Raw genomic sequence first — 25,544 nt, 5'->3', positions numbered from 1 at the left:
CTCCTTCCATCTTCAGGTTCTTCCTGAGGTTTTCGGTTCCGGCTTCTTCAGGACACAGTGGCTCGTGGTGTCCACACAAACCCAGGGGGGCAGGTGCAGGTCACTTGGGGCAGCACGGGAAATGTCCCAGGAGAGGAGGGCAGACAGGTCTGGGCGCAGCCTTGGACAGCTGGCTGCCAGTTAAGGAAGCAGCAGCCCAGCTCATGTCCTGCTGGGTGCCAGCAGAGCCCAAGAGCAGAGAGAAGCATCTCCAGCTGGTCTGCTGAGCAGGGCGAGGTCTCTAACTTGGCCCTGGGCTCTAACCTCATCCACCTATTCCCTCCCCTCAGGAGCCCCCCCACCCGTCCACATGCCATGCCCACCCGTGCCCTGTTCCCAACCAGCCCTCTCAGGTGAGTCTGCACACAGGGGCTACCTGCTCGGGGCTCCTGAAGAAAGGCAGAAGTCATCTGCAGCCACAATCTCGACCCCCTAACCCCACTCTCTCACCCATACCCCCAGACCTCCCAGGAGCCCTCCCATGGCCCTGTGTACATCCCACATCTGTGCGGGTGTCCACAGGGTTGCATACCTGACTCTCCCCTCCCTGCTGTGCTAACCCATCAGGGCCTCTCCTGCCCTCGCTGGGCTCCTCCATGGCCCATGAGCCTCACACACGCCCACTGCACCGACCAACACTCCACAGCCCCTCTGTGTTCTGCTGCCCCAGTCCAGGGTCTGCTGGTCGACCTGCCTCCCCAGCACCTCCAGCGCCTGCCTACCTGCTGCCCTGAGCTCCTCCCACCCCACGTGCTCCTCCTTCCCCCGTGCCCCCAGGGCGCACGTGGATGGGACTCACCAGCTCCTCACAGAGGTCCTGGAGGCGGGCTCCCCTGTGGCCTAGGGCTGTCCCTCTGACTGGGGGCTCCAGGCTCACCTGGTGCAGGGGAGATGTGCTAGGGCCAAGGGTGTGGTAGCAATGGCTTTTGTTTCTCAGTGGTCCTGTTCTGACCAGTGAGGAAGGTGGGATCTGGGCCCCCCAGCATCCAGTCCTTCGGTTGAGGCTGGAAGCTCGTGGGCTGTGATGTGGTGGGTCCCTGAGCCCCCAACAGGGGCCTTATCATTGGCTCAGCAGTCGGTGTAGTGGAGATGGAGGGCCAGGAGGGGGGTGCAGGGTGGGGGCCTCGTGACCCTTGTCTAGATGGGGGTGCAATGGGGACACTGATCCTTGAGGACGTGATGCTTGTGGGGGGTGGCACGTGGGGGGAGGTAGAGGGGTGGGGAGGGTGGCAGGCAGCTCTTGTTTCCTGGGAGACTGGGTAAGTGGCTGCCTTGGACCCCAGGAGGCCAGGCAGCCTCCGATTCTCCTGCCACTGGGAGGGTGGGCGGTGCCTCCAATCAAGGACTGCGTGGCCAACACAGTGCGAGGCCCCACCCAGCCCCAGGGCCAGGGCAAAGCTGCACCTCTGTCCTTGCTGTGCTGGCCAGGAGGCCCCAGAGGCCCAGGCCTGCCTGGCTTCTTCTTTTCCTCCACGATGGGCATTGGGGGCCTGGCGTTCTCGTGGAGGAAGGAGTCGAGCCTCAGCACGTGTGCTGCAGGAGATGAGGCGTCAGCAGCTGGGCAAGCGTGGGCACGAGGCCTGTGGAGCCACGTGGGTCTCTGAGCAAAGGTGGGGGCGGGCGAAGCCGGGGCATGGGCCTCACTCACTCTGGATGGCAGACTCACAGGCCTGGCTCACCAGCTGGTACATGGAGGTGAGGGATGGCGGCTCGCCCTGGAGGGCAGATGGGTCGGCTCTGGGACCCACACAGCTGAGTGCCAGACCAGCCACCCGGTGCCATCCCCTGAAATGCCCGACCTCCAGACTGAGTCAAAGACCCCAGACTTGGCCTCACCTACCTTCTCTCCTTGCTCCCCTTTGGGCCCCAGCAGCCCCTGTTGCAGGAGGAAAAGGAGAAAAGCACATGGGGCAGAGGTGGGGGGTGGAGGGTGGTCTGTGACCCAGCAGGGCAGGCACAGAGCAGGCAATGAGAGGTTCTGTCGTGGTGGTCTCTACCAGCTGGTATACTGCCCAGAGGAGGAGACCCTCCCCCCAGCCTAGAGCCAGACACCCCAGGCCCAGAAGCCAGGCTTGTGCCTGCCACCTGCTGCCTTCCTCCACCTCCCCAGCTCCCGCAGGATCCTGGGGCCCACTCAAAGGAGCCCTATGGAGCTGTCGAAGCCCCCCTTGCTTGTAGGCCAAGGTGGTCTCCCAGGGGTGCCAGCCCCCAAGAAGGAGCTGCTGCCACCTCTCCAAGGTCTGTCCCCCCCATTGCCCTCCAAGGAGCCTGCAGCCCCACTCCCTCCCCCTCCACCCAGTTCTGTCCTGCAGAATCAGCCCCAGCTCCACTCCGACCTGCACAAGTTCCAAGATGGAGCCCTGAGCAGCTGACTCTGCTCACACAGTTCTTTCTCTGCCGCTGGCTGGTGAGTAAGGAGGGGACTTTCCATGGGCCCCACAGCCCCTGGAGATCCTTGCTCCCCACTGGTGCCTCTGGCCCCTGCCATGCCCTGGAACCCCTGCAAAGATGCAGAAGTTGAGGCTTGACTTGAACCCCCAGTGAGTCTGCCCCTGCAGCCCTGTCTCCCGGCTGGGGCCCCATTGCCCAGACCCAGGCAAGACCCCTAGAGTCCCAACCTCCCTCAGGCCATTCCTCCTACGTGGGGTGCCTCAACGCCCACCTTCCCAACCTGGTCCCCACCCTGTCCACCCCCCCAGCTGTCAGCCAGTGCTCATTCTGTCCCCTTGCTGAGCTCCAGCTGCCCTGAGTGTGACCACGAAGTGGCCCCCCACCCAGGTGGCCCTTGCATGAGGGGCTGCCCAGCTGCCCACACCCAGGCACTGAGTTCAAAGCACAGACCCCTGAGAGGCAGAAGGGAAAGTGGGAAGGAAGTTACTTTCGAGGTGTGCAAAGGGGGTGTGGGGGGAGCTGCCCCTTCCTGTCCTGCTGCTGGGCTCTGACAACCCCAGAAGCAAAGAGGAAGAAGTTCTAACAGGATAGAGTGAAGCCCCTGCCCAGGCCCAACCGGGCACCCAGCCCCTGCCTGCCCCATGGATGGGGGTGCAGGTGTGTGGGGGGCTGTACAAGTGCTGCATTTCCACACGAACCTGCCCCATGGGGCAAGAAAGAGCTTCAGCAGGACGCTCCTGTGCACAGATGCTCGTGTGCCTGCAGAGCCCTGCGGAAGGGTCCAGCAAGCTGCCTGGGGTTATCTGCACAGTGGCGGGCGGTGTTCAGTCCATTCTTCCCAGACCGACCCTCCCCAGCCCCAAGGAACCGCAGGCTCACAGGCTCATGAGGAGGTGGTGCCTACCCTGGGGCCGGGGGCTCAGGGCAGACCAGCTGTCCCCTCCAGTCCTCTCATTCCCTGTCGGGCAAAGAAAAGGATGAGCGAGGGCGGCGGCTTGTACCCACACGTGCTCCTCCCACAGTGATCACCCCCCCCCCCCGCAGCACCCAGACAAGCAGCGTCACAGCAGTGTCTGTCGTGTGCTCTTGAGAGCATCTGTGGACTGCACGTGGTTCCGGTAACCACACCACTGGATTTTAGAGTAAATGGACAAGTGGATTCTGCAGTTCACTGGACAATGAACTGAGCAAGGAAAGCCAGGGAAGTTCTGGGGGGAAGGTGAAAGAATACCCCCTCCTGGATGTCGAAATTTTAAACGAGTCTGGACTAACATAGGTAGCGTGTCCTTGCCTGTAAACAGACAGATGAGCCAGAGGAACAGACAAGAGAGCCTGGAAAAGATGGAATGCTTGAGTGGCCCGGGGTAGGCACTCCTGCGTGCATGAGAAAATGACATGAGGAGGCACTAGTGACTTGCAAAGGGTGCCCAAGCCACTTGCAAGAGCCACGCGGACGAGCGGGACATGGTGCGCGTCCACCTGCAGGACCGCCCTAGCCGTGGGTGCACAGGGCTCGTCACTGGGGAGGGTGCCACGCCCGGCCCCAGGGGGCAGTTCGGGGGCACCCATGCTCAGCACAGGTGCCTTTGCCTTCAACCCATTATACTCAAACGCACTCAAATTCCAGCCACATTCGCGCATGCAGGGAGAGCTTCTCAGCGCTGTTGGCAATGGTGGGGACCGCACTGCAGCGCTTTGCTGACGGAGGGCAAGACCGCGGCTGCAGAGGGCAGACCAGCTCGCCTGCACAACACGCAGCTGTCCTGCCAGGCGCTGTGCCATGACCAGCCCGCACAGGACAGTGGGCAGCCGAGCTTACGGGCACACAGAGCTCCCTGGAGGACTGCCCGGGGGAGGTGGGCGGCTCACAGCACGTGTCAGACACGTGCAGTGTTGTGCCGCACTGTCCTTAGATGCCACCCACAGAGCCAGACCCTGCCCCCACACACCCACACACCCCCAAGCAGGCCACAAGTACCCTGAGGCTAAAGGCGTTTGAAAATGCTTTGCAAACGTAGTCTCCTCCATGCAGGCATACAAAAACATTCACATGTGTCTAGAGTGAGACAGGCCCAGGCCACCGACTGGACAGGTGACCTCGCTTCTCCAAGCCTCAGTTTCCCCACCTGTGTTATTGGGATGATCCAACCTATTCGGGGAGGCCAGAACCTGCCCTGATTTCATGGTGTATTGGGGTCCCCGCCTGTCTGCAGCTTAGGAAGACCCTGGCTGGGGAGGGTGACGTGCAGCTCCTGCTTTCTCATGAATGTGCTGGGGGCGTCTTCTCCCGGCAGGTGACATCCAGGACCCCACTCCCCAGGACTTCCCAAGTCTTACCCTGGGCCCTGGGAAGCCCTGCTCTCCTGGGGTGCCAGTCCTCCCAGGGGGGCCCTGTGGAAGCACAAACAGGGCTGAGCCCAAGCACCCCTACTGAGGGGCACAAACTAGCCCCTTGCCTTGTCCTGATCCTGCCCCAGTCTGCCCCCAGCCCCGCCCTGGTCCCTGGCCCCTGCTGTTGGGTGGAAGGGGAAGAGGCTTCCCAGGGCAAGGACACCCTGGCCTTTCTTACCTGTCACAGCTGGGCATGGGCTGCATTCAGGCAGATCTGGGTTCAAGCCCTGGCCCCCCCATGAAAAGTCTGTGGACCACCAAGCTCAGAGTAAGTGCTCTTGACCAGCGTTCCTGCCTGAGCTGGCCCTGGAAGCTCTGGCCCCAGGCTGCAGGGCAGGTCCTGGAGCCTTGGGGCTGGCAGAGGTGGATCCAGCCACAATGTTCATAGCATCTTCTTAGGACCTGTCCCATGGTGTGGTCCAGGGCCTGGACAGCAGCCTCCCTGGGGGTCCGAAGGACCCCTGTATCACCTGCAGCAGGTGAGTTGGGCCTAGGCAGAAGGGCCCCTGTATCACCTGTGGCAGGTGAGTTGAGCCTGGGCAGAAGAGCTCCTGTAGCACCTGCAGAAGGCGAGCTGAGTGGCCACAGCCCAAGATATCCAGGACAGAGGCCCCTGCATGGCTGTGACTCCCAGAGACCAGCTGGGCCTGGGATCCTCTCCCAATAGAACCACTGGAAAAATGCTGGATTCCATGCCAGAGAGGGAGTCAGCACCCCACCCATGAAGGGAAGGTCAGGGCTTGAGGGAGGGAGGCCCAGCCAGTGAGAAGGGGCTTAGCCAGGGCTCCGTCTCATGGGCTGCTGGTGGGCCTGGACTCTTGCTGGTTAAGGGGCATGTGGCTCCACAGGGCTCCACACCTGCTAATGGCAGCAATATGTTGGCCAGAAGTCCCTGGCCACCCCCTAGGGGAGCAGCTGCTGGACTCACTGGAGGGGACCTGGGGGTCTCTGAGGAACAGGTGTAGGCAGAAGGGAAGGTGGGGCATGTCTCTTCATCCCTCTGGAAGAAGAGACTCCCAGCTAAGTGGGCCTCTCCCTCGCTCTTGTCCGACCACGAGCTCACATAGCCAGGGACACCTGGGTTCTAGGGAGACCTCCAGACCCACACTGGGAGGCAGGGGGAGGGCAGGTCCTGGGCGCAGGCTGCTACCCTCCCGCATGCACAGCTGGGCCCAGTGCCCGGTACCCAGGGAGTCAGGATCCTGTGGAGACCCTCAGGATTGAGGAGCCTCTTCTGGCTGTCTGGATGTACCCCTTCCTAGCCTGTCTGTCCCCAAACTGGGCCCCGAGGACACAGCAGCTGCCATCCCTGCATCAGGGGCTTCTTGGCCTGCCCCAGGGCGTCCAGGACTATCCCATCCAGCCACCCTGGGCTCACCCTCTGCACCCTCAGGCAGCCTCCTCCAGGAAGCCTGCCCTGATTTCACAGCAGAGCCACGATCCAGACGGGCCCATTCACCCTGGACTCCGTGGTGCCTGGTGGGCACTCATCCTTCCCTCCTCGTACAGGACGAGGGCTGCAGCTGCGCTGCCACCTGCCATCATAGGGAGCTTGCAGCACCTGTCCTCGTCCGCCCAGGTGTCACTGCACACGATCTGCAGCGTCTGGAACTGGAACTGTGGGGCCGGGGGATGAGGTCAGCCAGGCTCGAGGCTCAGAGCCTCCGCCAGCCCCTGACAGGCCAGCCTGGCCCAGCAGGGCAAGAGCCAGGCTTACCGTGGCCGAGCTGCTCCAGGGGCCCCTGGCCTTGGCCAGCCTCCCTAGTGTGACAAAGCCAGTGGCAGGTGGGCTCCCTACCTACCCAATGGGCCTCTCAGCCACCCTCCTGCAGTCCACATAGGGCCCGACTTTGGAGCAGCTGACAGCCACATGTACCTGCACAGATAGCACAAGAAGGTCCCTCAGAGCCCAGTCTAGGACCAGAATAGGGGAGCAAGTGTCATCACCTGGGGCCTGAGTGCACAATCCTGACTGCACCCCACAGCTCATGGGATGCTAGGAAAACCTACCCACTGGGCCTCAGCTTTCCCTTTGTAGAATGGGCCAAAGGACACCGGCTGCAGGCACCTCCCAGGGATTGTGGGGCCTGAAGACAAGGGCCTGGATACTCTTTATCTGAGTTAAGATGGGAACAACCGGGGCAAAGAGATGGCAGGACAGAGGCCCCAGACAGGCCAACATTTACTCTCCAGGCAAGTTCAGGTGTTTTGGGGGAGGAAGCCACATGGAGATGGGCACAGCCTGCGTCAGGAGGCCACAGGTGGGGCGCATGCTGCAGCATTTCCAGAACCTTGTGGAAGCTCCCAAAGAACAGCCTCTTCACTTCCTGCAGGTTGAAGGTGACTTCTTGCAGGGCAGCCCTGGCGTCGTGGTGGAAGTAGGTCAGCGACTTCCTGCTGGCTGCTGAGGAGTGGTGAGGAGCAGGTAAGAACAGACCCTGGGTCAAACAATGGAGAAAGACAGAGTGTGGGACTTGGAGGACCTGTGGCCACACCACGCCCATGGTGGGCAGGGAGCAGTGCTGAGGACACAAAGCCAGAGGTGCCCCTCCATGTGGAAGGCGGCCCCCACTTGGGACACCTGCCCCCACCAAGGGTGGGCACCACCGCCCTGCTGTCTGAGGAGCCCCACGGGCCTGGCCCGGCTTTGCGGCTGAGCTTCCTCAGCCACCCACATGCCACAGGGCTCAAAGGGCCTCCTCCCTTCCGACTATTGAGTGATAGGGGCCCAGGCCACCATCCAGCAGAACCCCAAGGGTGGGCTAGAAGTCCTCCGCTGTCATCTGCCACAACATGAAGGCCTCACGGGGAGTCTCTGGGAGAAGGTGCAGGAGGAAGACAGTGGTGTACTATGGTGGGAAGGTGGCTGGGTAGATGTCACTGTGGGGGTGTGGGGCAAGAGTCGGCTGCTCTGAGGCTGCTCTGCCGGCCATGGTGGACCCCTGCACTTGCACCTCCTTGCCAGCTACACCCTGAGTGTGGAGGCCATTGGCCCCCCTGGGCCTGGACTGGTGAGGCTGCAGAGCCGGGATCTGTGAGGCCAAGCTGAGATCTCCCTGCCTTGGATTCCCCATGAGTAACAAGGACTATGTAAAGGACAGAATCCCCTCCCAGGCTGTCATGGGATTCGACAGGAAGTGCTCAGAGGCGAGGCACCTGGCCCGGGCACTGTCCTTTCTGACTCCCCTGAGGCCGGGCCAGGACTGCACTGAAAGTCATCCTGCTGGAGTAAGCAGGACTGAGGCCATGGGGACCTAAAAACTTCTGGACTGAAAGAAATTTTAAAAAGACAAGTACTGGCCTGTGGCTCACTTGGGAGACTGTGGTGCTGATAACACCAAGGCCACGGGTTCAGATCCCTACATAGGGATGGCCTGTTAGCTCGCTTGGGAGAGCGTGGTGCTGACGACACCAAGTCAAGGGTTAAGATCCCCTTACCGGTCATCTTTTTAAATAAATAAATAAATAAATAAATAGGATTTTTTGTAGCGTGCATTTCTCTGAGTTTCCTTTTTTCCATTGTTATTTGATATTTTGAATCTTGGTTATGGGGCAAGATGACATTATTTACATAAATGTAAAGTTGTTTTCCAGCCAGCCAGGAGCTGCAGATGTGCAGACACCAAGAAGCGTGTCACATGTCACCAAGTGACACTGTGCTGATCCCACCCCTCCAGCAGGACCCTGATGTAATAGCAAGGACAGGAGCAGAAACCAGACAGAGCCTCGGTGAGACCTTGCACCTGGCCCCGTGCATGTCCCCCTCCCTCCTGCTTTTCATATCCCACGTTCCATTCCCTCAGCCCCCTCTATAAAACCCCTCAGTAAATCTGAGTGTGAGATGGCTTTAGTCTGGCCATTCTCCTCAGGTTTACTGGAGAGGTGGGTTAGCCTAACATCTCTCTCTAGGTCACTGGTGTTCCTGAATAAAGCTGACTTCTGTTTTCACCAACATGTGACTTTTGAGTGGTTTATTTTTCAAAGGGGGCAGGCAGCCGGGCCTGTGTGCCCAGTAACAAACCCAAGACGCATCCTAGACTATCCCAGCAAGGGCTCTCCAAGACCCGTGTTTCTCTGCGTGGGTGAAGCAGGTACTGGTCCAGGAAGCCCCAGTGGGAGGGTCCCTGGGTCACTCCTGGGGGTCAGGAGCCCACAAGCCCCAAAACAGCTCTGCCCTTGGGAGTGGCTGGCACTGACCCACACATGTCCAGTGCTCAGACGGGTGGCCAGTGCGGGCCAGTGCTGGTGTCCACCCAGGCTCACTCAGGGATACATGAGGGGCAGGGAGCAGGGTCTTGGGTCACCCAGTAAGATTGTTCCCAGTGGCCTGCAACCTCCCTATTTTGCTTTCATCTGCTCTTAGGATAAAAACCAAGAGCCAGAAAGACGCAGCCCAGCTGCGTTCCTGCAATCCTTTAACACGCTGACCCTGGCCTTGGTGCCCACCCTCCTTCTTCCTGCGCGCCCCTCCCAAATCTTTTCCTGTCTGCTGCCTCCTCAGAGAGCCTTCCTCACCCCATCACAGAGAAGGACCCCTTCTACTTAGTGGCCCAAGTCCTCTTCATGGCAACTATCATGGTGGGGGCCACACCTGTGCTGGACGAGCACACCTGTGCCGAGTGGACACACTGTGCTGAGTGGACACACCTGCGATGGGTGGCCACACCTGGAGTGACTGAACACACCTGCGATGGGTGGCCACACCTGGAGTGACTGAACACACCTGTGCTGGGTGGACACACCTGGAGTGACTGAACACAACTGTGCTGGGTGACCATACCTGTGCTAGGTGAGCACACCTGGGATAGGTGGACACACCTGTGCCAGGTGGCCACATCTATGCTGGGTGAACATACTTGTGCTGAGTGGACACACCGGCGCTGGGTGGACACACCTGTGCTGGGTGAGCACATCTGTGCTGGTGGCCACACCTGCAGAACATCTGCCCCCACCTCTCGGGCCATGAACTCCAGAGGACAAGCAGGCCAGCGCAAAGCCCCCATTCACACTGTGAGGGCTCCGGGAGAAGTCAGTCATTTGAGAAAAGGACAATTACAGGAAATGATCACTGTGGCATTTAACAACTTTGGTTGCGTGATCTGCGTGGGGTTTGCTGTGAAAGTGAAGCCGGGGGTGAGAAGTAGAGAGAGGGGCACATGAATGGGTCCTTGGCTGCCCGGGGCTCCAGCACTGAGAGCACCCACCTCACCCACCTCAATCAAGCACAGCCAGACTGGACGTGGGGGCTGAAGCCCTGAGCAGAGATAGGCCCAACACCTGCACCAACAGCGAGGTGTCTCTGCTGCCTTAAGAAGAAATTAGAGCAGGAACAGACTGCGGGGGGACATTTGCCGCAAAGATCAGGGTGAAGGAAGTGGACGGTGAAGGAGATCGAGGGACGGTCACTTCATTCAGCTGTGAAGGTGCCGAGCAGGACAGGGGGACCAGACGTGCTCAAGACACAGCTGAGCACAACATGCACGGGTGGAGACACCCGTCTGTCTTAGTAGTGCCGGGTGGGATTTTAAATATAAGTGCACATGAGGGCACTTCAATAAATTCATGGAAAACAAAACTGAAAGTTGATACGAATCTTTCCACTACCTTTTTGAAGACCCCTCATATATTTTTGAAGTTTAAAAATTTCTTTTTCAGAGTGTGACCTATGTTTACAGTTTTAAACATTTTGACTTAAGAAAAAATTAGGCAGCATAGATCGCAGTCCGGGTTTGTGGTCAAAGGCATCTTTAAAAACAAGGCGTGGTGGCTGTTAGATATCAGGAATCACCACAAATCTTTCATGGCTATTCATAAGGCCATCATTTCTCATAAATCTAGGATACTGGCAGATTTGCTTAATCAAGTTAAAAGAGTGAATGGGAGGGAGAGATGTCACGGGAGGTAAGCGAGGGGGCTGCAGGCCAGAGTGCTGCAAGTGTGAGCAGTCCTTGGCCCCTCAGGAAAAAGACCCCTGCTCGGTCGCAAAACTGTGCCGGGGGGTCTCGTTCCACCCGCGTGCGAGTGCATCCATTCGTAAAATGCAACTCCTGGAGCGCACCTGCTGAGGCCCATCTGTGGTCACCAACATGGCATTTAGGGGCCCCATAAGCCACTGGGCCTGGGGCACGTCCACCTCACACAGCTTTCCAGGTGGGGTTGGAGTGGGGTGGGATGGGGTTGGGGTGGGGACGTGTTTGGTCTCCTCCCCGTGCCCACCTTGTGCCTCCCGATCCCAGCTCCACCCCACCCCTCGCACCTGGCCCTGCGCATCAGCTGGGTGTCCTTGAACAGTGTGAAGGTCCAGGTTGCACCCAGTGCCGAGGGCTCCATGGCCACACCTCTAATGGAGGCGTGCTCCTTCACCAGGCCGAAGGCACCATCAGGTCAAACCCTAGAGACCAAGGGAGAGGATCAGAGTTGGGAAGTGGGGAAGGGAGAGGCCGGAGCAGAGAGCTTCACACAGAGACAGAGGGGAGGCAGGAGATGGGAGGGGGCCTGGCTGGGGCCTCCCAAGGAGAATCCTCACTGGCCATGCCCGCTCCCACCGCAAGCCACGCCATCCCCTTGTCCCTCAGCTCCAGTGCTGACACTGGGGAAATACCCTAGCTTAGGAGGCCCAGAGATGGACAGGGCTGGACCCCTGGCACCCAGCCCTGCACATCGAGCCCCCGGCAAGCAGAGCCCCGCAGTGCCTACTCTGCTGCCACCCCAGCCCTCGAGGTTTGTTTTTCTCTCCAAGGAAGATTCCGCTAATGAGTTCCTCTCATGGCACCGCAGCCTCAGGTGGGCCCTTCTGTTCCACGCAGTCTGAGGACACACGATGGCCCCAGTTATCCACCAGCCTCACGTGCCTGGGCCAGCAGAGCCGCAGGGGCCAGCGGCCAGTCCTCAAAGCGCCCAGCTCCTCCTCCAGAATTAATTGGTACAAAGTGAAGGGTGAAGTCCATTTACACTGGTGCTTAGCACTGCCAGCAGGCACCGGGGCAGGAGGTGGCAGAGGCGCCAGCCCTTTCAAGGCCTGTTTCAAGACAACAGCCCCACTGGCCCTGCCTGCCCTGCCTACCCCACTGTCCCCACTGTCCCTATAGTCCCCACGGTCCCCACAGTCCCCACCTTCCCGACCATCCCGTCTCCACCTGCCCCACAATGGGCTCAGAGAAGCCCCACAGGGGCCTCACTGATTGCTGGGGGCCCCAGGTGAGACTCACAGCCTTGAAGATGGCTGAGCCTGCCTGTTCACTCGGGGTGCCGTCCCCTGCTCAGGACATAGTTCCCTGGTCACATCCCTAGTCCCTCCAGCCAAGTGTCCACCTCTCAACCCCTCTCTCTGGGGAGGGCCTTGGTTCTCCCACAGCAGGTGTGAGGAGCCCTCACAGCTCGGCACCTCACAGCACCCAGCTCCTGGTCAGCAGGGAGCCTCACACGGGCACTGGAAAAGGGCCCCTAGCTCTGCCTCTGCTGTGCCACATCCTGGCAGTCACCTTGGACAAGCCTCAGTTCCCCCAACTGTGAAGCAGGAATAAAACCGCCCTGCCAACCTTGTGGGGACCGTCCTGTAAAGGTGCAAACCCTGCCTGAGCACCCTCTAACGTCCCCATGGTCTGGTCCCAGGCCACGACCCCCTTGGTCCCCACACCCCAGGAACAGCTCAAGAGACAGTGAGGCAGGCATGGGGGCAAGTGAGGGAGGGACAGCGACTGTCAGCCTAGAGCAGGATCCCCTGGGAGGGAGCTGTCTGGGTGGAGGGCCAGGCAGGCTGCTGGGAGGACACAGAGAGACCAGGTGAGTGGGGGGTGGCCTGGGCCTCTCTGTGCCTGACTGGACCACTGGGAGGGGCGGCTTCATGAACACTGCACTGCAACCCAGAGAAGGGTCCATGCCGCACCTGTCTGCCTGCCCCCAGCTGGCCCTCGAGGCCTGTGGTCCCCACATCTCCAGTAGGGGAAAGTGGACACGGGTGGCCTGCCACCTCTGGAATCTCACTGAGTGAGCAGGTGCCCCTAGGCCCACCCCTGGGGAAGACAGAGCACAGTGGGGTCCAGGGCCAACCAGGGGCTCCCACTGGGGGTCACACCCTGAGAGGGTACCAGCCACAGACGTGCCATCAGATGGAGGGCTGAGGAGAGCCTGGGTGTGTGTCTGAGCAGACTCAGGGGCATGCACCATCCTGGGGCCTGGGGATGGCTTGCTCCGCAGCCAGATGCAGCAGGTGCAGCATGCATGGCCACGGGAAGGCAGGAATGGCCCCCTGCCAGGAGAAGCAGCTCCCCCCTCACATGGGAAAGGCACCTAGCTGCAGAGCTGTCCACTGACTAGCGGGGACCCATCCCCAAGGCACTCAAGCCTAAACCAGAGGTCCCCATGGCGGGCACCAGAGGGAAGCTGGGGTGGTCGGGCTGAACAGCCTCTAGGGACCTCCTGCTCTGAGCATCTGCAGTTATCTGAGGAAACCGGCGTAAACAACAAGCAGCAGTCCCTCTCGGCTGCACCCCGGCCTTGGAGTGGACCCCAAGGATGGCTGAGACCCCGTCCACGTCCTTGGAGCAGCCAGGGTGAGGCCAGCTGGGATTCTCCTGAGTTATCTCTGACTGCCCGTGACCACTGCCCGCCCTCCACATCTGTGATCCGCATCCACTTGCTTGCTCCTGTGGGCTGGGCATCCGCAAGGAGGGGACAGCTAGCTGCTGGCCTGCGGGAGTGTTTAGTTTATTTGGCTGTGGTCTCAACCCTTAAACTAGGGGTCAGCATTCTAGAATGGGAAGGTTTCATGGGAAAACCCTGCTCTCCTGTTGCTTTGCCTCCCATGGATATGTCACGCCTCTTCCCCTGGATGACGGAGTCGAGCTGCAAAGGATTACTCAAAGCCCATCTCTTTCGAGCAGTGAGAAGCCCTGGAGGGGATAATCTCCCAGAACCCTCAAGAGAGAGGTATTCCTTCCATTTGAGAAATTAACCCCAATTTGGGGTTCTCTTCCCACATTTATTCTCCAGACCAGGAAGTTACAGGAAGAGAACATAGGTGGGGTTTTTGCTAAGTATAGTTTAACAAGTTTAACAATAGAAGCTGGTAACATTCAGTAAAACAAGCAAGATGACATTCTATAATGTAATTTGCAAGATGTTAAGTCGATCCACCAACAAAAGCTTGATCTTAGCAAACATTGTCTCTCCTTACAGCAATTTCCCAGTATCTTTACATATCAATCAGTAACCTGTCTGTCCTTTGAGGCATCAACCTTGCTGTGTCACAATTCTTTATCTTACAACAGAGACTATAGCCTGGGGAAAATTTCCTGTCTTTTGCAAGGTCAACATTTTATACGTACTTTTAAGAAGGTAAGCTAAACCTGAAATTACAGGAAACTAGGCCCTGTGAAATATATTTGCTTTAAAAATGTAAATACACTCCACACTCTCCCTCCTCTTAGGTTCTGCAGTGCTGGGCCGAGTGTGGGGAGTGAGCAGTGATCACCCCCAATACACACAGGCCCCAAGCCCCTTTCCCCATGTCCCCACTGTGTCCAGCTGGGTGGCCCCACAGGTCTGGGCTTCTGGAGGGCTGGCTGGGGCTGGTACCTGGTGGGTCTGGGGTCTGGCTGGGGCTGGGAGCCTGGCTAGGTCTGGGGTCCAGCTGAATCTGGGGTCCTGGTGGGTCTGGGGTCCTGGTGTGTTTGGGGTCCTGGTGGGTCTGGCAGGGCCTGCTGGATCTAGGGTCCTGGTGCCCACTCACCTGTCTGGCCCATGATAGACACTGTCATGCTCTCCCCCACTGCATAGATAGCTGAGACCAGGACCCTGTACTTGGTGGCCACCAGCAGGTTGGGGATACTCAGGGCTCTAGGCCCAGAAGCTGGGGCGTGTGAGGGGGTCTCCTCTGAAGGACAAGCCCACCACTCTCCCCCAACACCTCGTGGGCTTTCCCCTCTCCCAGGGTTGTCCACTTGATCTGGTAGACCAGCATGCCAGATGAGGTCGCCCATGTCACCGAGAGCTGGCTCAGATTGGGGGCTTTCTCTGAGAAATTGTTGTAAGATCACTTAACTGTCTTATGGAATGTCATTGACTTGTTTCACTGAAAGTTACCAGCCTATATTGTTAAACTATAACCCCACCTATGTTCTCTTCCTGTAACTTCTTGGTCTGGAAAATAAATGCCGGAGAAAACCCCAATTTAGGGTTAATTTCCCGAGGAAGGGATGCCTCTTGCTGGAGGGTCCCGGGAAGATTAACCACTTCGGGGTCTCTCACTGCTCAGAAGAGATGGGCTTTGAGTAATCCTTTGTGTCTCCGTCACCCAGGGGAAGTGGGGTGACAAATCTGTGGGGGGCGAAGCAACACAAAGCAACACTCCCTCCATCGCAGACACAGAGGCTGAGGCCCAGAGGCCAAGTACCCACACTGTCGTCCAGCTGAGAGGGCTGAAGCCAGGATGTAAACTTCCCTCTGTGGCCCGGAGCCCGCCCAGGCCATGAAACTCACCCACAGCGAACATGTCAACACCCAGGTGCCTGAGGACGCGGGCAGCCATGTGCGCACCATCCTGGGACTTGCCGTCCGTCACCAGAATCACCACTTTGGCCACCTCCAGACAGAGACCTGCTGCTGGCTTCAGGTTCTGTCCCAGCATGTGGGTCAGGGCGAGGCCTTGGGGCAGCAGGATTAAAATGATAGGTGACTATGAGTCCCCTCCTCAGGGCACCCTCCCCAGGCATGGCTGCTCTGCTGGCGCTTGGCCCCAGTGCTCTCTGTCTGCCCAAGCCAGTCCTGCCCCTCCAGGCTGGGGGCATCAGGGGTCTGCCTGCGAAGCCCACAGAGCAGGGGCTGCCTCCAGGAAGGCCACGCCCAGTCCCCAGGTAGGCCCCACCCACAAGGCCAGCAGCCCAGCTGGGCAGGGGCATGGACCCAAGCAACAGCTGCTATTGGTCAGAGGAGCCACTCGGTCCAGCAAGACTGCCTGGCAGAGGCCCACATCTCTGCCAAGGACGGACAAGGGGCAGCCCCGCCCTTCTCACACGAGGCTCTGCATCCACAGCCCCACTTGAAGCATTGTCTGTACACAGGTCTTGAGTGGGAGGGCGTGCAGGGAGGCCAACTAGAGGAGGGTGAGGCGGGGCAGATGCAGGGCAGACCTCCCCCTGCAGGCCATGCCAGCCACACCTGTGAGCGCATTCCCTCCCTTGGCGCAGTGGCCAGCACCTCCTCCTTGGTGCTGAAGGAGTTCAGGTCCCACTCGGTCTGGGGGGTCTCCACTGTACTGAGTCAGGCCTGTTGGGGGAGCATGGCGTGGCCGTGGGTCTGTCTCTGTGTCCTCCATGGAGCCCCGCACAGGCCAGGAGCTGCCACTCTGCACACAGATGGCTGCCTGTCCCCAGGGAGAGGCATGAGTTTGCAAAGCCCAGGGCTTCCACACAGAGGAGCCACCAGACACCCCCACTTGGGGACAGCTGCTCCACCAGACCAGGTCAGGAGCCATGCCCCCATCCCCACCCCTGCCCTAGCCCACGCGGGGAACTTAGTGACTCAGACCACAGCAACCACAGCGAGGGGAGGTCTCTCGTCCCATTTGCGCTGGAGGAGCCGGCTGTCCCTCAGCTTGTAAGGAAGTATGAGGATCAGCATCCAGGTGGGGCTGACGTGGTGGGGGTGGGGTGGGCGATGGTACCCACCTACTTGGACTTTATTGGGCCCTATTTTAAGGAGTTCAATGACACTGGCCAGGAAGTCTTTGACCTGCTGGAAGTGACTGTGGCCAATACTCCAGGACCCGTCCACCAGGAAGACCATGTTGGCAGGCTTGGGGGTGTGCAGCAGAACTGGGGGCCAGCTGAGGCAGGCAGGGAGGGGGTGAGGTGCTGGTGAGGCCTTTTGGTGCTACAAGACCCCCAAGTTGCCCCGCCTGGCCCCTGCCCCCTGAGGTTGGTGGAGGGGGGGGGACACAGCATTCCAGCCTCAAGAGTGGGGTGGCCGGGGTGAGTGTGTGGGTGCAGAAGGGACTCTGAGAACCCAGTTCTCACCAGACCTGGACAATTTCGCACAGGCCCCTTCAGTGGTCTCAGCCCTTCTAAGCCCTTCCAGAGGAGGTTGATAAAAATGGCTGAAATGGCCACCCAGTTCTTGGGGCTGCTTCTGCCCTCTGAAGGCCGGGCAGTGCTGGCTGCTGTGCGTGGTTGTCTACGTGGGAGTCTGCCTTCCTCGCCGGACTGGTGGGGTCAGCACCACGGACAGCTCCAGGCAGCACCTCAGAGGGAGAACGGACTTTGGGCTGACCTTGGCTGCTTTGGGCTGGGGCCTCACTGTCCTTACCAGCCGGCAGTTCTCTGGAGACAAACTCCCCTCTCACCTGCTGGCCTCCCAGCATGGTCTGCACAGTGATACCACCATAGGCTGAGACTCCCAGTCTAATGGGAGAGGCACAGTCCCACCCGCCCTGCACTGGTGGGGAAGACCCCATCCTAGCGGCCCCAAGTCCACTGCGGAGACATGGCAGGGCCCTGTACAAGGAGGGGAGGATGGGGACCTGGACCTGAGGACCCCACCTGAGGAGGTGTGCCTAGTCTGAGGAGGGGCTACTTCCTTCAGCTCCAGGTCTGGTGGGGCAGGAAGAGGCCTCCCTTTGAAGACCCCAGTTTGACTGGGAGACAAAGTCACAGGCATCCAGCTCATGGGGAAACTAAGCCCAGCCTGCGGGGCCTTGTGGACTCTGTCTGTGCCCTGCCTGCGCCCCCCGCCCTGTCACAGAGCAGCCCCTCCCCCTTGCCCAGCCTCTCTCTCCCTCCAGCGGAGGCCATGGTGTAGCTCTGCCTCTCAGAGCCTGGGGTTGGCTGGGCAGGGGACTGGCCCCCGGTTCCCCTGGACTGGCTCTGCTCAGGCTCCTCCTGATCCCTGCTGGGCACTCCTGGGGTGGGAGTCACAGCCATCACCTCTCACCTCCCAGACCCAGGCTGGGGGTCCCTGAGGGGTTCAGAGGTGGTGTGACCACCTGCCCCCAGTGGCCTGGGTTTGAGTGAATCCAGGAGCATGACCGTCAAGCTTAAGTTGAAGCTAGAGAGTGAGTGGTCAAATATGAGGAAGAACTTCCCCACACAGTGAGAAATGCCCGAAGCTGAAGGTTGGTCCCTCTCCCGGTAACTTACTCTCACTCCTCGTTGACCCACCGAACATGGGCGGGTCTTGGCTTAGGGCAAAGGCAACCGGGGGTTCAGAATTCAGCTCAGGGTCTGGGCTGCCCACATGGGCAGGGGTGGGCTCTAGGCCTGCCCCAAGAGGCCTCTGGCTGCTCCTGCTTAGCTAGTTACACTTCAGATCCTCAGCTGCAGAGAGACACAAGAGGCCATCAGGACCCCTCCCTCCAGGGAGGGAGCAGTGGGCCTGGGGCTGGGGGCCCACACATACCCCTTCCCTCAAGGGAACATCATTGGGTTCCATGGACCCCTGGCCCCCGTGTGGGTGAGACAGAACTTGGACCCAGGCCTGGCCCCCTGCCCAGAGATGTCTCACAACCCCCCCAGGGCTGGCATCCAGCGTGGAGGACGGTGGACATATCACAAACTACTTCCGGGCCAGCAGGACAGCCCCAGAACCAGTGAGCTGGAAGATCTGCAAGGTGTACCCCTTAGAGGGACTCAGGCCTGCCACCGTGGCCTTGGGGGTCTTGGTGGTCAGCATTACCTCCTGCTCCGAGTCCCCTGGTTGAAGGGGTGAAAGAGTTACAGAGGCCACTGCAGTGGGCATGTGAGCGTGTGTGTGTGATTGTGCACATATGTGTCTGTGCCTTTGTATACACATGTGCGAGTGCGTGTACATGCATTACATGCATGGGTGTGTGTGCGTGTTGGCTGGGGAGGGGAATGAAGTCCTCCAGGCTCCCCTCAGTCCCTCCTCTTGAGGCCAGGGAGACACGGGGGCCAGGATGTGATCGGAGGGACAGACCCTCCTGGGTAACAACTTGAGAATGCATCTTTGTGGCAGTGAAAAGAAAATGTCCTTTATGAAGCCTCTGCAGAAGAATTTAGCACGATGAGATTCCACAAACCTTCAGGGTGCCTGGCCACGACAGCCTCGGGACACCCTCAAGTGTGGAGACAGGGGCTGCTCAGGGAGAGGGGACAGAAGAACCAGGACCCACCCCCCATCGACCGGCCTGTACGTATGTCCTGCTGTGTGACTCGATGAGTCTGAAGCTAGGGCTGGAGTTCACGCACGCGTAATGTTTTGGACTGACCGCAAATACGGTGGTGGTCCCATACGATGATAAAGGAGCTGAAAAATTCCTATTGCCTAGTGACATTGTGGCCATTGTAACATCTTAGCACAACACATGACTCTCGTAAGAGCCACGGGCCATGCCATGCAGCCCAGGTGTGGTTTGTGTAAGCATACTCTATGATATTTGCACAACGATGCATTTCTCAGAATGTATCCCCATTGTTAAGTGACACATGACTATTAAAAATGAACAATTCCAAAGGGTACAGTGTCACAGTGTCAGAGGAAGGAGCCACAAAAAACAGCCTTGAAATAGAGGTGGGGAGACAGCAATCAGGCTTGAAGAAGTACTGGGTGATTGGGTAACTCTCTGCATCTCAAATGCTAGGAAGGGGAGAGGGGAGAAAGGAAAGAGACCAGAGCATGGTCCTTCTTGTACAGAGGACAGTCCCCCACAGCCCCACGCCCACCCTGGAAGAGAGAGACAGGGAAACTGTTTTAGATGAAATAGTTTAGATGAAAATTACTTGAGACATAAGAACCAAATAAAATGCGTGGACTCTGTTGGGATCCCAGTTCAGACAATCAGTTGTAAAAGATTTTCATCAGACTAGTGAGAATATTTGAACACCCTAGATATTTAATAATAGCTCTGAAATATTTTACATTTTTGGTCATGCTAATGGTACTGGAGTTATTTTCGAGTGCTTCCTTTTAGAGAAACATGCTGAAATATTTATAGACAGACATATGATGTCTGGGATTTGCTTTACAATAATACAGTATATGGTGGGGATTGAGGCAAGAGACATGAACCCGTGTTGGCCAGATGTTGAAGAGCAATGAAGCTAAATCACAGGACCATGCAGCTGCATTATGCCAGGCTCACTTCCTTTGCATGTGTTCAAATTAAAAAATCAGTCCAAAAGAAGAGAGAATAAAAATTTATGATAAGTACAACAAAAAGAAAGCAAATAGGAAGAATATAGATTTAAACCCAAATATATCAGTACTTTTATTAAATATAAATAGACAGAATATTTCAACTAAAAGACAAAGATTCTTGCACTGGATAAAAACAATACCCAATTGTATGCTGCTTAGAAGACATATCTAAAAGGCTAGGGAAAGGTTAAGAGTAAAAGAATGGGAAAAGATATTTAATGCAAACACTACGTGGTGAAATGATATTGATATCACAAAAAGCAGAATGTAAGGGAAAAACCCTACTCCAGAGATAACAAGGAACACTTCACTGTGAAAAAGCTTCACTACACCAGGGAGATACAATAACTCTAAGTTCGTATGCACCTAGTAACAGAGGCTCAATATGTAAAACAAGGATCAGTGAGACGACCACAAAAAAGACATACCTACAATCATAGTGGGGGATATGAAATACTTCTGTCAGTAACTAATAGGATAGGTAGACAGACAAACAAACAAACAAACGAAAACTCAGCAAAGATATAAAAGTTTTGAAAAATGAGGTAAATAAATTTGGCTTAATTAGAACATTACAAAAATACACCTAACAACTGCAAATTGCATGTACTTTCAAGGTCACGTGGAACATTTGCTAAAATTGGCCGCATGTTGGACCAAAATGCAAGTTACTTTTGAAAGGATAGAAATCACATCATACATTTCTGACCACAATGCAATTAAGCATGAAATCCAAAACAAAAAGTAAGTAGAAAATTCCCCATGTTTTAAAACTAAGAAATACACTTTTAAGTAGCCTACAGGTCAAATAAAAATATCACAACAAAAATTAGGAGACATTTAAAACTGAATGATAATGAAACTACTGATATCTGCAACAAGAACAAGTTTCAAATGTACCATCCTGATGGAAAAGAGTCAAACCTCAAAGGCTGTGAACTGCACGACTCCATTGTGTGACATTCTGGGAAAGGCAGGACAAACAGAAAACAGTGTGGTGATTGCCAGGGTCTGAGAAGGGCTGGCTCTGGGGTGAGGGTGTCCTCCGCGTTGACTGCGCAGTGGTTATACACTGAATGCACGTGTTAAAACTCGTAGAATCAAACTCCAAAAGGTGAATGTCTGTGCATGTCAATCACACTGCAATAAAGAAACACACAAGATACTGCTAAACTTCCACCAGAATGGCTTAAACTAATGGTACCCCGCATCGGAGGGAAGCTGAGTGAAGGGAACTCCCGTGCACTGTTGGTGGGAGCATGAATCGGTACGAGCACTTTGGAAAATAGTTAGGCCTTCACCACTAACGCTGAAAGTGCAAACACCCCGTGACCCGGTCCTCTTCTCCTCGGTTATACTCAACAGGAACACATGCACATGGACACAGAAAACACGTGTGCGATTGGTACTAGCAGCATTCTTCACAACAGCCCTGAGCTGGAACAACCCAGACGTCCACCCACAGCAGGACGAGTCAGGGCAGTGTGGGAGACTCACACAGTGGAACTCTACACAGCAAAGAAAACGGGCTGCTCTTATGCCCAACACGGATGGACCCGCAAAATGCTGCACCAAAGACGGATGTGGAAGAGTACACGTGGTAGGTACGATTCCGTCAGTGGAAGGCTTTGAGACAGGCGGAACTAGCCTGTGCTGTTAGGGTCTTGGGGGCTGAGAGGGCAGACTTGGGAAGGGCACGGGGGCTGCCCAGGTGGTCTTTCTTTGCCCTGGGAGGTGCCCATGTTGAAGCCACGTTGTGCTACTTCATACAACTGCACGTTTACATTTGTGTGCTTCTCTGCGTGGGCTGGACCTCAGTTTCTGACGTGCTTTGGAGTTGGCAGCCACTGCTGTGGTGGGCGTGCTCTGTGGCTTGGGCCTGGGATGAGCGGGCACCACCCTGACCCCACTCCTGCAGAACAAGGGCGAGTGTACCAGGGACCAGTGCTCTTCCTGGCCCTCCTTGGCCCTGCAGTGCACCGGCTGCAGAGTCCAGGCCCTTGAGGCTCTAAGACTCATTCTGAGGAGGGAGTCACTGTTTCTTCAAAGAATTTGTGTGGAGTGTCTTCTGCAGGTGCTGCGTGCCGGGGGCACAGCGGTGGGGGCTGCAGAGGTTTGCCCCATTGTGTACCCTCCGTGTCAGTGGAGGCAGAAAACAGAGACTGCGTCCAGCAGAGGCACCAACCCAAGGCTGCACAGAACACCCCCTCACCAGGCCTAACGGGACAGGAGCAGAGGAGGAGCTGGTGCAGCGTCTCACCTGCCATGGGCTTCACCTGCACCAGGTAGCCAAGACCACTGCCCTCTGTCTCTCTCCACTTCATCTCTAGCCAGTCCTCGGGCAGCACAGCCAGCCTCAGGAGGCCACTCACTGCAGAGACAGGATGGGGTGGCCAGGAATGACCCCTGTGACCTGCCCACCTCCTCCTCCATCTGACCAGCTGCAAGGGGACCAAGCAGGACCTGCTCTGAGAGGTTTGAGGGGGACAAGTCTCCATCCTGGGTGACTCTGAAGAGTCACAGTCTCACCCTGTGTGTCTGAGGGGGACCCAGCCCCATGGCAGGGAATCCTAGGAAGATGAGACCCTGCCTGGGGGCTAAGGAGAACCTGGTCCTCTTAGGGGTGAGAGGAAGTCTAGTCCCACCAAGGGAGTCCCAGCCTGTCTCTCCCAGGGGTGCCCCCCACCCCAGGGGAGGCTCAGGCCAGCATCTGGGAGGGCAGAGACTGCCTGGCTGGTGACCAGAGTCACTGAGCCAACACAGCAGCTGCCAATCTGCCAGGGCCTTGCAGCTGCCTCAAATTTCCCAGCCATGAGTCCAGACCACAGGAGCAGCTATGCAGTGGCAGAGCCCCCCCAACCCCCCACCACCAAGGCCGCTGCTAGGCTGACACGTCCCTTGGGGGGCCGTTTGAGTGGAGAATCCCAAACTGGAAGCATGCGCACACGTGTGCGTGCACGTGTGTGTGTGTGGGCATGTGTGTGTGCATGTGTGCATGCATATGCCTGTGTGCTGCCTCAGCCCTTGTGCTTGGGGTTGGTCTCTGGGGTTGCCCACGGCTGTCTGGAAGGCAGAGAGGATAGTGGGGGCTTGGGCCAACCTCCTGGGATCTCCAAACAGCATTGGTGCTCCCCAGAAGCTTCCGGGGCTCTGTGACGGGGGTGGCTGTTTTTGGAAAATGGGACAGAGACAGGCTTCTTCTGGCTGCCCCACTGAGAGCTGGGGCATGGAACGGAACGAAGGGCAGAGGCTAGGGGGTGCCTGGGGCAGCCACAATGACCCATTCAGAACAGGAAGCAGCTGAGCTGGGCTTCCAGGTGGGGACCAGCAGCTCCAGAGTGTCAACTGAAAGGCCAGAGGGGGTCAAGGATGAGGTGGGGGCTCTGGAGAGCCACCTGTGAGCAGGGGTTCCCCTCTGCTCATGAAGAGCCTCCTGTTTCTCCACAGTGCCTGAGACAAGGTCCCTTCTTGGGGGACAGCACTGTCGGGGGTCCCTCTGGGCAGACGGCGGGGCCAGTGGGAAGGCCCCAACCCTCAACCACAGCTAAACCTTGCCAGGACCACTCGGGGCAGGGTGGCCCTGATGTGTGGGTTCCCCCTCCCTGGCCCTCCCTGGCCTGTGGACCTGGCAGGGACTTTGTGAGGTGCATCACATTGTGCAAGTCCTGAACTGGATGGAGCAAAACACCTGCCTTCGCCTGCACTCAGCTGCTTTTGAGAATCATGTAGCGACCTGGCTCAAATGACACTGGGGTTTCCTTCTAACTAAATCTCAGCCTACCCTGGCCCCAGCTTGGGTTTTCCTCCATGACCCGAGGGGACTAGGGACCCGCACATGTGACAGCCTTCGACCAGCATCTACGTCAAACTGAGCCCCTCGGTGGAGCGAGAAGGCAGCTGCGGTGCTCCACGCTGGGCCTGGGCACTGCAGATGTTCCTGCCCAGACAGGGTCAGGCCTGGTGGCAGTCTGGTAAACGCAGGTTCTGACAGTGACGACAGGCTACCTCTTGCTTTTCACAGTGGCCAAGAATAAAATCTTTGTCACTGGGGGGGAGGCAGGAACAAGCCCAGCAGGGTGCCCGGAGAGGGCCTGCAGGTGCCCAGCCAAGGGAGTGAGCGCTCAAGATGCTGTCCTTTGACACAGAATTTCACCTCCTAAACTCCAGTTCTTACCAGGGAAATGCCTCTCAGCACGGAGGTGCTCCCCACAGCATCCTCTGCCGCTTCCCCTCGGGTGTCACGACCAACACTGCAACCAGCGCTACCCCAAAAGGGAAACAACGTGAATGCCAGGCAGGAAGGGGCCATGTGAGGCAGCCCTCGGTGTGGCCACAGATGGCGTGCCCTGGACTCGCCTAGAGGGCAGCAGATGGGCGGAGCTTTCCTAGGGGAGGGAGGGGCTGAGGGTCTTCGCCGTCCACTCCAGATCTGTGCTGTTTGAGGGTCTTACACTGAAAAGGCGCTCGGGGAATACCTCCATGCAAAACACTGATATAACAGAGAATTAAATGCACAGTGTGTTAATAAAACATAGAAAAACAGAAAACACAGTAAAGCATCCCCAAGGCAAAGTTGGAAAGATCACAAGGCCAAAGGTCAAACCAAAAGCTCAAAGTGGGGATTTGGGCAGGTGCACCCTGTCTGTCCTGTCTTCTGGTTTTAATCATTGGAAATGCTCTTAATTAAGCACATGTTCAATTTAGGAGAAAAACGGCTATTGGGGAAGGCAGAGGGCTCATCCTGTAGTGGGCGCTGCCCTGGGCAGGTGTGGCCTGGGGGAAGGGGGTGACGTCCACAAGAAGCCCCCCATGTCCTTACCTTGTCACTGCCCACCTCCCAGGGCAACGCCGAGCCACAGCCAGAGGTAGAAGCTGAGGTAGGGGCACATGTGAGAGCCCATGGTGTGCAGCCTGTGGGAGAGGCCGTGGCCATTCAGCTATCTGCCTGTCCATCTGTCCATCCCTTGCCTGACCAAAAAGCAAGAGCTTCTCTGTCCATGGCCTCATGGCTGAGCAGCCAGAGGCCCCCAGACACCCGAGGCTGGTAGATCTGGGGCCAGAGCTGGGGCCATACTGGGAGGGCTGCCCCCACCCCCACCGCCATCCTGGCATTGACATCCACACATCTGGGCGCTGCTGAGAGTGACAACAGAAGCTTGATCCCCAGCGCCCCACGCCCAGCACAGGCAGTGACCAGGACAGGCATGTCCCTGGACTCCTGCTCATGGGTGTCCTCAGGCTGCGGGGGCTGAGGTCGTGCGTGCGTTTTGCAGGCACTGTCCAATCACTGGACACATGTGGAGTCCCTGCCAGCCCCAGCCTGGCTCTAACTGCAGAAGAGACATTGAGACCCTGTTGAGGTGAGCAGGAGCTGACTCACTCGAAGGGGTTGGGAGTCAAGGTTAGACTCAGAATGCTCAGAGGAGGGGCCGATGGGGACACGGAGGAGGCCGGGGTGACCCAGGACAGGTGCCCAAAGGTACCACTTGGAGAGGCAGGGAGGGTGGGGGTGCAGCTGAAGGAGAAACGCTGAGGCAGGCGGCTGCCTCCAGATGGGGCGCACCTGCCCGCGC

General features: G+C 57.8%; 1 pseudogene; it reads right to left on the bottom strand.

Moving 5' to 3' along the window:
- Positions 1 to 1,099: 1,099 nt before the first annotated feature.
- On the bottom strand, positions 1,100 to 25,075 carry LOC134370807 (collagen alpha-1(XX) chain-like; annotated as a pseudogene).
- Positions 25,076 to 25,544: the final 469 nt, after the last annotated feature.

This window comes from Cynocephalus volans, chromosome 2, assembly GCF_027409185.1.
Source record: "Cynocephalus volans isolate mCynVol1 chromosome 2, mCynVol1.pri, whole genome shotgun sequence".
Lineage (NCBI taxonomy): Eukaryota > Metazoa > Chordata > Mammalia > Dermoptera > Cynocephalidae > Cynocephalus > Cynocephalus volans.
This window is presented reverse-complemented; position numbering and strand designations above follow the sequence as displayed.